This window comes from Jaculus jaculus, chromosome 16 (assembly GCF_020740685.1).
Source record: "Jaculus jaculus isolate mJacJac1 chromosome 16, mJacJac1.mat.Y.cur, whole genome shotgun sequence".
Classification (NCBI taxonomy): Eukaryota; Metazoa; Chordata; class Mammalia; order Rodentia; family Dipodidae; genus Jaculus; species Jaculus jaculus.
In genome coordinates, this window is record NC_059117.1 from 19,246,388 (window position 1) to 19,261,867 (window position 15,480).

Consider the following 15,480-nt stretch of genomic DNA (forward strand, 5'->3'; position numbering starts at 1 on the left):
TGCCAGGGCCTCTAGCCACTGCAAACAAACCCTAGATGCATGCAACACCATGTGCATCTGGATTACATGGGTACCAGACAACTGAACCTGGGTCCTTAGGCTTCACAGCAAGCATCTTAACCACTAAGCCATCTCTCTAGCTCCCAAGATGATCTTTTAAGCATAAAATTCCTAAAGATTAAAACATAAGGATTGTTAGCTATATTAGTAACAGGTAAGAAAAATAACAATAGCTGGCATTTCATACCAACTATATCAGACATGCTTCTATTTGCTTTATGGATAAAATTTTATATTTCACATCCCTATAAGGAAAATGTCATTATCCTCATTTTACAGAGCGAAACAAAGGCACAGAAAGGCTAAGTAACTTGCCAAGATGTACAGAGCTACTGTTAAGGTGAAACAGTCTATGCCCCGTTGGACCCTCTATCACTATGATGTATACATGTAAACTTTCAAATATTTCAATATTTGTTTAATGTTATCAAGCTTAAACATGCAAATTCCTAATATTTACAAAAGCTGTAATAATTCTGTAAATCTAGTCCTATTTTATGATCCTGCTATTCTTCCCTCCGGTTTTCCCCCCTTTTTTGAGGCAGGGTCTCTCTCTAGTCCATGTCAGCCTGAAATGCACTCTATAATCCAGACAAGCCTCGAACTCAGTTATCCTCCACCTCAGCCTCCAGGATTACAGAAGTGCACCACCACCCCCAGCCAATTCTCTTTGTTTTGTTCTGTCAATCATGTGTTAGATATTTACATTGCTAACTTCTCTGTAGGGTCATTAACTTACAATGTGAGTACAAAGAAAATGGAATTTTCCTTTGTATTTGACTGTTCCCTTATGAGGAGGAAACAAGGACTGGGCAAATCTGGACACTAAAAATGTCTTAGGACGCATCCCTTGTATGTACCATCTTCGTGGTAAAGGCTAATTACACTGGTTTATAGACCTCCTATAAAGTTCTATGGTAATTCTGTTATACATCCATGGTGGAGGTCCTAATGTTCTTCCTATTTCCCAAGTGATTATTAAAACACAATTCAGGGGCTGGAGAGATGGCTTAGCGGTTAAGGCACTTGCCTGCAAAGCCAAAGGACCCATGTTCAATTCCCCAGGACCCACATAAGCCAGATGCACCAGGGGGTGCATGCATCTGGAGTTCACTTGCACTGGCTAGAAGCCTTGGTGTGCCCATTCTGTCACTCACTCTCTCCCTCTTTCTCTGTCAAATAAATAAATAAATAAAAATTTAAAAAAACAATTCATTTCATAAATACAATTAATTAGTCTTTTATGCCAGACACTATGCTATTTACAAAATTCAATGTGGAAAATTTCATATATATAGTGTGTATATATGTATATACTCACAATCTCACTTGTACTAAATGTGTCCTAGAAAAGCACTCACATAGCTAGAAATGTAGTTCAGTGGCACAGCACTTGGCAAGCATGTGTAAAGCCCTGGGTTTGATCCGTGGCACACAGAAAGAATCATACAAAGATGTTCGATCACATGGCAATATCTAACAAATAATGGACAATATCACAATGCTAAATGACCTACATTACATCCACAGAACACAGAAAGTGAAAAGAATGATGTAGATCCATATGCACTGATCCAAAACATAACTCTTACTGATGTGAAAAGTGTAGCTTGGTTGGGGGGGGAATGGCACTACTTTTGTTACAGGTATGTGCTTCACAAGTGTGCATATGTAAACAAAAGAAAAGTTAAGGAAGAGTATATCCTAAAACATTACACCAAGACCTTCCTTATTCCTGAAGATGGACACAGAATGAGCAATTACAGTTAGGGAGATTTTACTTTTACCTATACTGTGCTTGTTCAGTTATGATGTGTAAACGAAAAGATCAAAGCAGGTCTATCCCTCCCTCTTGTTACATGGCTTTCAGATGAACATTATGCAGAAAGACTGTCATCACACCATTATAAATAGCTTCCAAAAGGCCAATTTTCACTTTCAAATAAAATTCACAGTTTAATCAAGGTCAAAGCAATCTTCTGTTGCAATTGAGAATGTTACACTGAAGAAAAAGAACAACTAAATTTTTCTGACACTGTTCCATCACCAAAAACAGGGAGTCATATGGACATTGTACTTTTGTCATTTCTAAAAAGACCAGCTTTAAAATCTAAATTCAGTCTGTCTCTTCTAATTCCATCAGCCTCTTAAGGCAAAACAATATTGCCAAAATAAATCAATGAAGGCAGGTGTAGCAGCGCATGCCTTTAATCCCAGCACTTGAGAGGCAGAGGTGGGAGGACCGCTATGAGTTCTAGGCCACCCTGAGACTACATAGGGAGTTCCAGGTCAGCCTGGGCTAGTGTGAGACCCTACCCTGAAAAACCAAAACAAGTAAATAAACACAAAAGGAAAAAACTATCTTAAAAAACAAATACTACTGATTGAGATGGGGAGGGGATATGATGGAGAATGGAATTTCAAAGGGGAAAGTGGGGGGAGGGAGGGTATTACCATGGGATATTTTTTATAATCATGGAATGTTAATAAAAATTGAGAAAAAAATAAATACTGATCAAGCTGCCCATAAACTATCAAATCTGAACTATAAAATGGGAAGGATACTTCTGAAGGACATACTATCACCACACAAACTCCATAGCTGACAATATGGGATAAAAATAAAACTGCACAGAGACCCAGTAGACACATCTTTTGCTAGAACACACAGAGGAAGATGTGCTCAGGAGGCTACAGTTCAGTACTACACAGGAACACCATGTACCACAGAACAGTCAGCAAAATAAAGGAAGAGGTCAAAATGCCTCAGGCACAGAGCAGTAAGAAATTCTTTGATTCACACCAGCACAAGAGACGCTAAGAGGATGGAAAGTGAGTTGAAGGCTAGCCTGGGCTACATGACATCCTGTCCTCCCTCCAACCCCCAACGAAAAGATTATTCCTCCAACTAGGGAAATAGTTCATTTGGGTAAAAGTGCTTGCTACGCAAGAGTGACAACACGACTTCAGATCCCCAGACCCACATAAAGGTGGACACAGCGCCAAGCAGATGTAAGCCACCTGTCCTGTAGTGAAACAGGAGGTGAGGACAGAATTCCAGACGCTTGTAGGCCAGCTAGAAAGAGACCCTGCCTCGGGCTGCAGAGATGGCTTAACAGTTAATTTAAGGTGCTTGCCTGAAAAGCCAAAGGACCCAGGTTCAACTCCCCAGGATCCAGATAAGCCAGATGCACAAGGGGGTGCATGCATCTGCAGTTTGCAGTGGCTAGAGACCCTGGTGTGCCCATTCTCTCTCTGTTTGTCTGTCTCTCTCTCTTTCTGCTTACAAATAATAAAATAATAAATTATAGAAAGAGACCCTGCCTCAAACAAGGCGGAGGGCAAGGATTGGCACTCAAATTTGTCCTCCAACATCCACAGATGCATGCGGCACATGCACGTGTGCCCACACAACATACATGCATCCAAAGAGTTTTTAATATTTTATTTATTTATTTACTGTTACAAAGAGGGGGTCAGATAGAGATAATGGACACACCAGTGCCTCTAGCCATTACAAATAACCAACACGTATGCCACTTTGTGCATCCAGCTTTAAATGGGAACCGAACCTTGGTCCTTTGGCTTTGCAGGCAAGCGCTGTAACTGCTAAGCCATCTCTCCAGCTCCACACAGATTTTTTTTTTTTTAATTATCACTGTGGACGTAAGTTTGAGGCCAACTTGGGCTGCAATGTGACTGTCTTATAAAGAAAAGGTCTGGCGAGATGGCTTATCCAGCGCTTGCCTGCAAAGCCTAAAGACCCTGGTTCAATTCCCCAAAATCCATGTAAGTCATATGCACAAGGTGGTGGATGTGTCTGGAGTTCATTTGCAGTGGTTAGACGCCCTGGTGCACCCATGCTCTCCCTCTTTCTCTCTCCCCCCTTCCTCCTACCTTCCCTTTCTCTTTCTCACAAATAAATAAAAAGATACAGAAATTCTAGTATTTTCTTTAGTAACAACGTCTTTTTAGCACATTCTCTTTCTTAATAATGTCAATGTATCTTTAATTCATCTGAAGTACCCAACTTTTTCCCTGTCATCCAGCCTTACTGTCTGAAATTTAGACTGAGACTATTTCCTTTAAATGAGAAGCAGAACAGAACAAAAATGGAGAGTCTTTATACTACTGATAGCATTTTCTTTCTTAAATTAGGGAGTGGTTAATGTTTCCATTTAATTTTACTTTATACTCTCACATTTCAGGTATTGTATAACAGAAAACTTCATAATTTAAAAATATTTTACTGAGAAAATATGTAAAATACATGCCAGGGCAAAAGTAGAACAGTGTATCCTAAAATAATTGCCCAGTCAACTTCTTGCTTTCCCATTGCTCTCACAGTATGGATTCTTCCTTAGTTCCTCCCCTGAAGCACAGATGAAACTCCATTACCAAGGCTTAGACAGCCATCTGTGCGTGGCAGTTAAAGGTTACATATTTTAGCATTAAGCCTTCTGAATTGAACATTGACACTGAGTAAATGTAAAGCGACCATGATCAGTTTCTTGGCCACCTTGCAGCCTTCTTCTCACAGGCACTGCCTGGGTGTTCTCAGGGCCTCTAAAAAGTTGAAGACCTGCTTTCTACACTGATGGCTCCAGAGTGGGATGTCTCCTTTTGCTTGATAGTGCTTTTCTGCTTCACCCATGAAAGACTACTGCCTTGTGTTATTAAATGTGTGCTCAGGTAGTCAGTTTTTTGTACCTGCTGAGAAAATTACAAACTATCTACAGGACCTGAATGTGTGAGCTCTATATCAGGCTCTCACATTGTGAAAGTTCTGATCGCATTCTCTTTTAAGGATCTCACTGCCACAATATATCTGCTTCTCTTTTAACATCTGGGTTTCTCCCAACTGATTAGCTCTATTCCTGCAGCTGGATCATAGAACGCAAAAGTATGCCACGCCTCTATAGTTATGGTGGCAATAATTCTTTTTGCATTATGGTGACAACAGCCATCTATAACTCTGACAAGCATTATAGATCTTTATCTTCATAAAAATACTATTAGGAGCCAAGCATAGTATTGCATATGCCTATAATCCCAACACTCGGGAGACTGAAGCAGGGAGATCACAAATTCGAGCTTAACCTGGACTACATAGCAAGACTATCTCAAGGACACCAAGTCATAGGGCTGATGATATAGTTCGGGTGGAACAGTGCTTGCCAAGCATGAACAAGACCCTGGATTTGATTCCCCAGCACCACCAAGGAACAAACAAGAACAAAAACAGTTATATCTATTCCTAGGTAGATATAAATAGCACCTCCACTTTATAGATGGAGTGTATAAAGGATAAGGTTAATAGTGAGTCTAAAGTTACCCAGCTAGTAAGTAACAGACCCAACACTTGGCTTCAGAGCTATTCAAATTTCAGGGTCAATGCTATTTACACTACAATTGCCAATTCCATTGAACTGATCTAATCTCTCAGTTTCAGAAGTCTAAATAAATCTCTCAAGCAGGGAGTACATGAGTTCAGCCTATCTTCTCTGCAGGCTACACCATCCAGAAGATGCTGCCCTTAAACTGGGGTGAGAGCACATCCTCCATCCAACACCTCAGGGGAACACACGCACACCACCACAACACCCCAAAGTGCCTTCATCTCCATCAGTCTGCCCCTTGTTCCAAACAGCCAATGCATTAGAAAAATGGTGACAAAAAAAAAAAACCACCCACTGCAATTGGATATGGTTAAGTCTGACTTACACACTATATTTTTTTTTATTTTTTTTTTATTTTTATTAACTTTTCCATGATTATAAAATATATCCTATGGTAATTCCCTCCCTCCCCACTCCCACACTTTCCCATTTGAAATTCCATTCTCCATCTTATTACCTCCCCATTACAATCATTGTAATTACATATATACAATATCAACCTATTAAGTATCCTCCTCCCTTCCTTTCTCTACCCTTTATGTCTCCTTTTTAACTTACTGGCCTCTGCTACTAAGTATTTTCATTCTCACGCAGAAGCCCAATCATCTGTAGCTAGGATCCACATATGAGAGAGAACATGTGGCGCTTGGCTTTCTGGGTCTGGGTTACCTCACTTAGTATAATACTTTCCAGGTCCATCCATTTCACTATATTTTTAATTTAGGCAGTTTCATGGAGGGGTTGTTGTTTGAGACAGGGTCACACTATGTTACCCAGGCTGGTCTCAACCCTGTGACATCTTCTGCCTTACCATCCTACATGCTACAATTACACACATGAACTGACAGGCCTGACTAGTATGTATTAATTTTAACACATACATATATAAGTATAAAAATGTATAACTGCCAGGCATTGTGGCACAGGCCTTTAATCCCAGCACTTGGGAGGCAGAGGTAGGAGGATTACTATGAGTTCAAAAGCCACCCTGAGACTAGAGTGAATTCCAGGCTACAGTGAGACCCTAACTCGAAAAAAAAGAGTATAATGTATATATTACATATATTTTAATGATAACATTTCATTTAATCTTATAATTATATGTATGATGCTGCTTTTGGCATACTGGATTAAATATATTAAAACTATTCAGATATGCAATTAAATATGACTTAGCCATAAAATGAAATAATATGTTACATGCTGTAATATGGATAGACCTTGTAAGTAGTATACTAAGTAAAACTGTCCCGATATAAAAGGACAAATACTATTGAACTCAGATTATGCATAATAACTGAAAACATTCTATAGAAAAGAGGTTGAAAGTGAAAATAGGAAATATTGTTTGATGATTACAGAATCTCTGTTTGGGATGATGAAAATTTTCTAGAAATAGTGTTCATGGCACAACTTGAATGTACTTAAGACCACTGAAAATCTAAAAAAAAAAAAAAAAAAAAAAAAAAAAGTTGCCGGGCATGGTGGCACACGCCTTTAATCCCAGCCCAGGTTTCACAGCAGAAACCACCACCCTCCAGCTTAAGAGGAGCTTCAAATATCACCTTAAAGTCTCAGTCACACAGGCTTGTCCAACAGATAACCCAAGGGCCACATGTGGCCAAAGATAACTACGAATACCACCCAATACAAAATCATGGAGCATGGAGGCATGCACCTTTAATCTCAGCACTCAGGAGACAGAGGTAGGAGAACTGATGTTTAAGTCCACCTTGAGACTAAACAGTGAATTCCAGGTCAGCCTGAGCTAGCATAAGACCAGACCTTGGGTTGAAAAATATATATATATACATACATACACACACACACACAAACACACATATATGAATGAGATTTTTTGTAAGATACTTTAAAAAATATTTATTAGCTGGGTGTGGTGGCTCATGCCTTTAATCCCAGCACTTGGGAGGCAGAGGTAGGTGGATCACTATAAATTCAAGGCCACCCTGAGACTACATAGTGAGTTCAAGGTCAGCCTAGGCTACAGTAAGGCCCTACTTCGAAAAAACAAATATATATTTTATTTATTTATTTGCAAGCACAGAGATACACACACTGAGAGATAGAGACAGGGGGAGAGATGCTTTGGTGCACCAGGGCCTCTAGCCACTGCAAATGAACTCCAAATGCATGCGCCGCTTTGTGTACCGAGCTTACATAGGTACTAGGGAATCAAACCCAGATCATTACGGTTATCAGGCACATGCCTTAACCACTAAGCGATTGCTCCAGCCCCACCACTAATTTTTGTGTTTGTTTGTTTGGTGGTTTTTTGAGTTTGTGTCTCACTCTAGCCCAGGCTGACCTGTAATTCACTATGCAATTTCAGGGTAGCCTCAAGCTCACACCAATCTTTCTACTTCAGCCTCCCAAGTGCTGGAATTAAAGGTGTGTACCACCATGACCAGCTAAAATACTTTTTTTTTTTTTAAAGGAACTCTATGGGTGTGGTTCTCAAACTTTGTAGATGACAACATATTCTAATATCAAAAAAAAATCACATGATACAGAATATAGATACTGTTGGTAATCAGTTCACATTTCCCAGTGCTTGCCTACAAAGCCTAACAACCTAGATTTGATTCCCTAGTACCCACATAAAGCCAGATGCACAATACATCATACATGGAGTTCAACTAACATGGCTAGAGGACCTGGAGCACCCATTCCCTCTTCCTCTCTCTGTCTCTCTCTCTCTCTGCCTGCAAATAAATAACAATATTACAAAATGAGAAGAAAAAAAGAAGAATAGGGGAAAAGCCAGGCATAGTGACACACACCTTTAATCCCAGCATTTGGGAGGCAGAGGTAGGAGGATAGCCATGAGTTCAAGACCAGCCTGAGATTACATAGTGAAATCCCGGTCAGTCTGAGCTAGACTGAAACCCTACCTCGAGGGGGAAAAAAAAAAAAAAGAGGTTGGAAGCCAAACGTGGTGGCACACACCTTTAATCCCAGCACTCAAGAGGTAGAGGTAGGAGGATCGCCATGAATTTGAGGCCACCCTGAGACTACATAGTGAATTCCAGGTCAGCCTAGACTAGGGTGAAACTCCACCTCACAAAAACTAAATAAATAAATAAGGCTGGAGAGATGGCTTTGCAGTTGCCTGCAAAGGCTAAGGACCCAGGTTTGATTACTCAGTACCCACTTACACCAGATGCACAAGGTGGCACATGTATCTGGAGTTCATTTTCAGTAGTTGGAGACTTTGGCATGTCCATTCTCTGTGTGTCTATCTGGCTGTTTCTATCTCTCAAATAAATTTAAAAAATAAGCCTTAAGATCCTTCACTGCGAGGCTGTGAGAGGGGGATCTCGGCAAGTTTTAGGCCAGCCTGGGATAGAGTGAGATCCTGTCTGACGCAAAGCAAAGATCTACATAAATTTGAGAGGATTCACTGCCTGTCCCTGCTGGGATTCCAGAACCCTGCCGTCAGCGTCCGGCTCGGCATCCTTCCCGCGTATGTATCAGGATGAACTTGCAGGTCCTGCCTGCACTTGTACAGCTGGCAAAGGAGAGCCTGCTGATGGAGAACTTGTCCATCTCTGATCTGGAGGACCTACCTGGGGAGCTCTACCCGTCACTCTTCAAGGAGGCCTTTGACAGCAGAAAACTGACCATACTGAGGGCAATGGTGGCAGTCTGGCCCTTCCCCATCCTCCCTCTGGGCTCCCTGATGATGAGACTCCACTGGAAGATCATTGTGGCTGTGCTTGATAAACCTGATGATCTGCTTACAATGAAGGTTTGCTCCAGGTAGGGTCTCACTCTAGCTCAGGCTGACCTGGAATTTGTCTCAGGGTGGTGGCCTCCAATTCACAGCAATCCTCTTTCCTACCTCTGCCTCCCGAATGCTGGACTTAAAGGCATGTGCCACAACGCCTGGCTTAAAATATTTTTTAATATCTGAAGATTGCTTAGATAAAGCAAAGAAGGGAAAAACTTACATTTAAATGGAATAAAAGTTGACTCTGTGTTGGGCTCTGGCATATCTTTCAAGTCTTCTCCCCATTTGAATCAACAGGAGGTGCAAACTACAAGTGCCAGATTTGCGGACCACGTCCCAGAACTTCTGGATAGTGTGGGCAGAATCAGAGGAGAGCAGCTTCTTAGAGGTCATAGCTGATAAGCAGACCTTAGGAAAGCGTCCACGATCTGGGGTGAAGCAGCCCCTGCAGGTGTCAGCCTTCCTTAGCCTCAGGTCCTGCACTGAGGACATGGACAAAGGCCTCTATTGCGCTGGGCCAGGCAGAGAAAAGATTCCATACAGCTGCTCGGTGAGAAGATGCACATTTGGCCACTACCTTTCTGCAGTCTCTGAGAATATGTGGATGTATCTTGTCAAGCTCAACCCTGTGGAGGAGCTAGAACTGAAAGCAGAGTGGAATATGAAAAGCCTGTCTCATTTCAGAGCTTACCTCTGTCAGATAAGAAATCTGAGCAAGTTCTTTCTCATTGCCATTAAAGAAAGAGACTATGCAGTGCTTTAACCCTCCTTCCTCAAAGTTGACCAGAGTATGTATTGACAATTTCACCTCCCAGTTCTCCCATCTCAGCTGTCTCCGGCATCTGGGTCTAAATGGTGTGAACTTCCTCTGTGACCACCTGGAGAATGTGCTTGGGGGCCTGAAGACTCCCCTGGAGATCCTCTCACTCACTAATTGCTTACTTTCACCAAATGACTTCAGGTATCTGTCCGAGTGCCCAAACATCGGACAACTAAAACACCTGAACTTGAGTGGTATCCAATTTTTCTTTTTACCCCCTCAGCCCTTCCTATCACTGCTAGAACGAGTCACAGGCACTCTGCAGACCTTGGACTTGGAGGGCTGTTTGATTGAGGACTTCCAGGTCAGCACCCTCCTACCTGCCCTGAGCCGCTGCTCCCAGCTCACCAGGATCAATTTCTATGACAATCACATCTCCTTGCAAGTCCTGAAGGACCTACTGCTCCACACAGCCAATCTGAGCCAGCTGACCATGGAGCTGTACCCAGCCCCAAGCGAGAGTTATCAAGAGGACAGTGTGTTACTCAATGAGAGATTTGCCCAACTCTCTTCTCAGCTCATGGATACACTGAGGGCCATAAGGGAGCCTAAGATAGTCTTGTTTTCCAGCATTTCCTGCCCTTACTGTCGTTCACACTTGGTCTGTGACCTGGGCTACCCAGCATTTCCCTTTGGTGAGTAAATGAATTGGAGATGACTTCCATATACTGAGATACCAAAGCCAAGGTCAAGAGACTGAGCTCTTGGCTTCAATCACTGTTCAGTTGCTATGAGGGCAAAAGTGGTGTATGTTAAAAGTTGGCAAGATTTTTCTTAAGTTTTACCTGGAGAATTGTGGGGCCATGGGGACAGGTGTCTTGGATCTGAAATAAAACCCTGAGTTTCTAATTGTGGACACTGGCAATACTGGTGAAATAAAAATATTTAAAAAATAATAATAATAAGCCAACAAAGATTTTTTCCCCAAGGGTTACATGTGTAGCTCAGTAGTACAGCACTACCCAGCATGTGTGAGGACTTGGAAACCATTCCTGGTTGTGCAGATGATGACGATGATGATGATATAAAAATAAATTCACAGGGTAAGCTTCTTCAGAATACAGCTGCCAAACTAAATGCCACTGACTATTATGGAAATGTTTCTTTTACCAGCTGTTCCACCAACAGGGGTTTCTCTAGAAGGCGGAACTGTAGTTATGTCTACCTTTTACAAAAAAGAAAACGAGGTGGGTACGGCAGTGCACACCTTTAATCTCAGCACTTGGAAGGTAGAGTTAGGAGGATTTGCAGTGAGTTCAAAGCTAGCCTGAAACTCCATAGTGAATTTCAGGTCAGCCTAGGCTACAGCAAGAACCTACCTCAAAAAACAAACAAAAGCCGGGCATGGTGGTGCACACCTTTAATCCCAGCACTCAGGAGGTAGAGGTAGAAGGATCACCATGAGTTCGAGGCCATCCTGAGACTATATAGTGAATCCCAGGTCAGCCTGGGCTAGAGTGAGATCCTACTAGAATGAAAACCAAAAAAAGAGAGGGGGGGGGTTAACAACTTTGTCCCAGGTCACACAACTGGTAAATGATAAAGAGCTAGGAAATAAACAAATCTAGACAGTCTTTCCAAAGGTCAGTGCCATGCATTTACATTTATTACAGTATTTATAAAGAGTCCACAATAACATTGATGGTAGGTTTAGATCTTAACCTAACTGGAAGGTAGACACCTAAAATTCACAGTGAGTCTCCTTCACACGCTTCTTACCCCTACAATACTCAGGGAGTCTATAGCAGAAAACTAGGTACAGTAAAATTCCCAACTGAAACAGTCCCATTTTATTTTAGAAATATAAAATAAAGGACTGGCAAGATGGCTCAGTAGGTGAAATGCTCATTGTTCAAAGTAAAATACCCAAGTAAGATCCCTAGACCCCATGTAAAAAAGCCTTCTGTAGGGCTGGAAAGATGGCCTAATGGTTAAGGCGCCTGCAAAGTCTAATGACCCAGGCTCAATTCCCCAGTACCCAACGTAAAGCAAGACACACAAAGCGGTGCACGTATATGTAGTTAGTCTGCAGTGGCTAAAGGCCCTGGCACGCTCATTCATATTCATTCATATTGTCTGCGTGTCTGTCTCTCATAAACCAATTAAATATTTAAAAAATAAGCCTGGGCTGGAGAGATGGTTTAGTGGTTAAGGCGCATGCCTGCAAAGCCTAAGGACTCTGGATCGATTCTCCAGGTCCCACATAAGGCATGATGGCGCATGCATCTGGAGTTCATTTGCAGTGGCCAGAGGCCCTGGCATGCCCATTTTCTCCCCCCCCCCCACCCATCTCTTCCCCCTCCGTCTTTCTGTCTCTAACAAATAAATAAAAAATAAAAAGCCTTCTGTAATGCCAGCATACTGACTCTTGACAGTAAGATGAGAAGATGGGAGGCAGAGACAGGATATTTCCTGAAGCTCACAGAGGCTCAAAAAGAACATCAGTGTTGAACTCTCAGCGGCTTCTGTATTTCTGCTTCGGTGTATTTTGAGTAGATTTAAAAGAACGTCACGCCCACCAAGGCTCAGGTTAATTGTTCAGAAGAGGGGAGAGAGAATGTAGAGCCACAAGGTGGGAGGGAATGATCCAGAGGCACTGCCCGGCCCAACCCACTGCTGCTCTCAGTGGGGAACACCAACAACATCGCTGAGGAAGGCCCTCAGGGGAGTGGGGACAGGGAAGAGGGAAATGGCAGTGCTGGCACATGAGGTGTCCATACAAAGTTTCGACTTAATAAGAAAAGAAAAGAAAAAAAAAGAGCATCAGTTGAACAAGAATACAGAGCCGCTGGGCTGGAGAGATGGCTTAGTGGTTAAGCGCTTGCCTGTGAAGCCTAAGGACCCCGGTTCAAGGCTCGGTTCCCCAGGTCCCACGTTAGCCAGATGCACAAGGGGGCGCAGGCGTCTGGAGTTCGTTTGCAGAGGCTGGAAGCCCTGGCGTGCCCATTCTCTCTCTCTCCCTCTATCTGTCTTTCTCTCTGTGTCTGTCGCTCTCAAATAAATAAATAAATAAATAAATAAATTTAGGGCTGGAGAGATGGCTTACTGGTTAAGCGCTTGCCTGTGAAGCCTAAGGACCCCGGTTCGAGGCTCGGTTCCCCAGGTCCCACGTTAGCCAGATGCACAAGGGGGCGCACGCGTCTGGAGTTCGTTTACAGAGGCTGGAAGTCCTGGCGCGCCCATTCTCTCTCTCTCCCTCTATCTGTCTTTCTCTCTGTGTCTGTCGCTCTCAAATAAATAAATAAATAAAAAGGACTCTTGTAACTTTAAAAAAAAAAAAAAGTTTAAAAAAAAAAAAATAAATAAATAAATAAATAAATAAATTTAAAAAAAAAAAAAAAAAAAGAATACAGAGCCGGAAACCCTGCAGCAAATGAGATAGAAAGGCACAGAACCAACCAGAATGATACGCACATATAAATTTTTTAAAGAAACAAAGTAAATAAATAAATACAAAGTGACTGTCAGAAATAGCAAGTTAGGGGCTAAACAGATGACTCAGCTGTTAAAGGCATTTGCATGACCCTCCCCCGCCAGTACCCACATGAAGCAAGATACACAAAGTGCTGCACACATCTGGTTTCTTTGCAGCGGCAAGAGGCCCTGGTGCACCCACTCTTTCTTTCTTTTTCTCTCTCTATTTGCAAATAAATAAAGTATTTTTAAAAATAGCAAGTTAGGCCGGGCGTGGTGGCGCACGCCTTTAATCCCAGCACTCGGGAGGCAGAGGTAGGAGGATCACTGAGAGTTCGAGGCCACCCTGAGAGTACATAGTGAATTCCAGGTCAGCCTGAGCCAGAGTGAGACCCTACCTCAAAAAAAAAAAAAAAAAAAAAAAAAAAAAAAAAAAATAGCAAGTTAGGACTGGAAAACGGCTCGGTTAAAGGCACTTGCTTGTAATGTCTTCCAGCATTGGTTCAATCCCCAAGCTGCCCACATAAACCAGATGCAAAACCATGGAACAAGCTTCTGGTGTTTGTTTGCAGAGACAAAAGGCTCTGGTAAGCACAAACACATGCACATAAATGTGGAAATAAATAAAAACGCTTTTTAAAAAAAGAAATAGTGGACGCTTGAGGACCCCAGTTCAAGGCTCAATTCTCCAGGAACCACATTAGGACCCACATTACTCAAATGCACAAGGGGGCACACATGTATGGAGTTCATTTGCAGTGGCTGGAGGTCCTGGCGCGACCATTCTCCCTATCTGCCTCTTTCTCTCTGTCACTCTCAAATAAATAAATAAAAATAAACAAACAAAAAAAAAGAAATACTAAGTTAACTGCCAATCACAAAGTTTAATTTTTTTACAGTGTTGGGCTAGCTCCAAGGTAGAGCAATGTACCACTACATAAACTAAGGTATGCGATGCAGCAAGTGTTCTTACCACTGAAACCATTCCTCACCACTTTTTAAAAGAATTTTTTAAAATTTATTTGAGACACACAGAAAGAAGCAGCAGGGGGAGGAGAGAATGGGCACACCAGGGCCTCCAGCCCTGTATACAAACTCCAGACACATGCACCACCTTGTACATCTGGCTTACATGGGTCCTGGGGAAATCGAGCCTGAGTATATGGCTTTGCAGGCAAGTGCCTTAACCACTAAGTACCTCTCTCCAGCCCATCCTTACCACTTTTAAGTATGACATTTGCAGCTATGCATCTTATAGTATGACTAGTATAAATGAACTTTTCAACAAAATCAATGTGGCAATAGATATAGCTGGGCTGATTTCAAATCCACCCTGAGCCTTCAGAGTGACCTCGAGGTCAGCTTGGGGCTAGAGCAGGACGCTACCTCAAAAAAAAAAAAAAAAAATTAACATTTAAATTTGTGCTGGCATTAAATCCACCAGTGAGATATGTGGAAGAGATAAACTATTTATTTTCATACTCCTACAATAAAATGAAAGGTATAACTGATGTCCACTACAGTAGCATTATGTACTTTTTATTAAAAATAAACTATCTGATGGCAGTGACCTTGGGATGACTCCAAAGGCATCATGGTGCTGGGAAGAAGTGACAGGAGTGCTCAGCACTGCAATATCTATCACACCTTCCAAGGCTCAGGGTCAATCGCAGAAGAGGTGGCAGAAAGAATGTAAGAGCCAAAGGAAGGGTAGGACTCCTTACAATGTGCTCCTCCAGACACAAAATGGCCTGGATATCATGACCTCACAGTGCCTGACACTATCTACACAATACAATCATAATAGGAGGAAAAGATCATGACATCAAAATAAAAGAGACTGATTGAGAGGGGGAGGGGACATGATGGAGTTTCAAAGGGGAAATGGCACAGGGGAGGGCATTACCATGGGATACTGTTTACAATCATGGAAGTTATTAATAAAAAAATTTGAAAAAAATACAATAAAATAAGAAGTCTTACAACTCTGTAGTGAAGTATGGTATGTGTAGTGTTTTGATTCAGGTGTCCCCCAC

General features: G+C 42.1%; 1 protein-coding gene across 7 annotated transcripts in view; it reads right to left on the reverse strand.

The window, feature by feature from the left end:
* Srpk2 (SRSF protein kinase 2) overlaps window positions 1-15,480 on the reverse strand; it is a 238,872-nt gene that overhangs the window by 176,133 nt on the left and 47,259 nt on the right. The window lies entirely within an intron of this gene.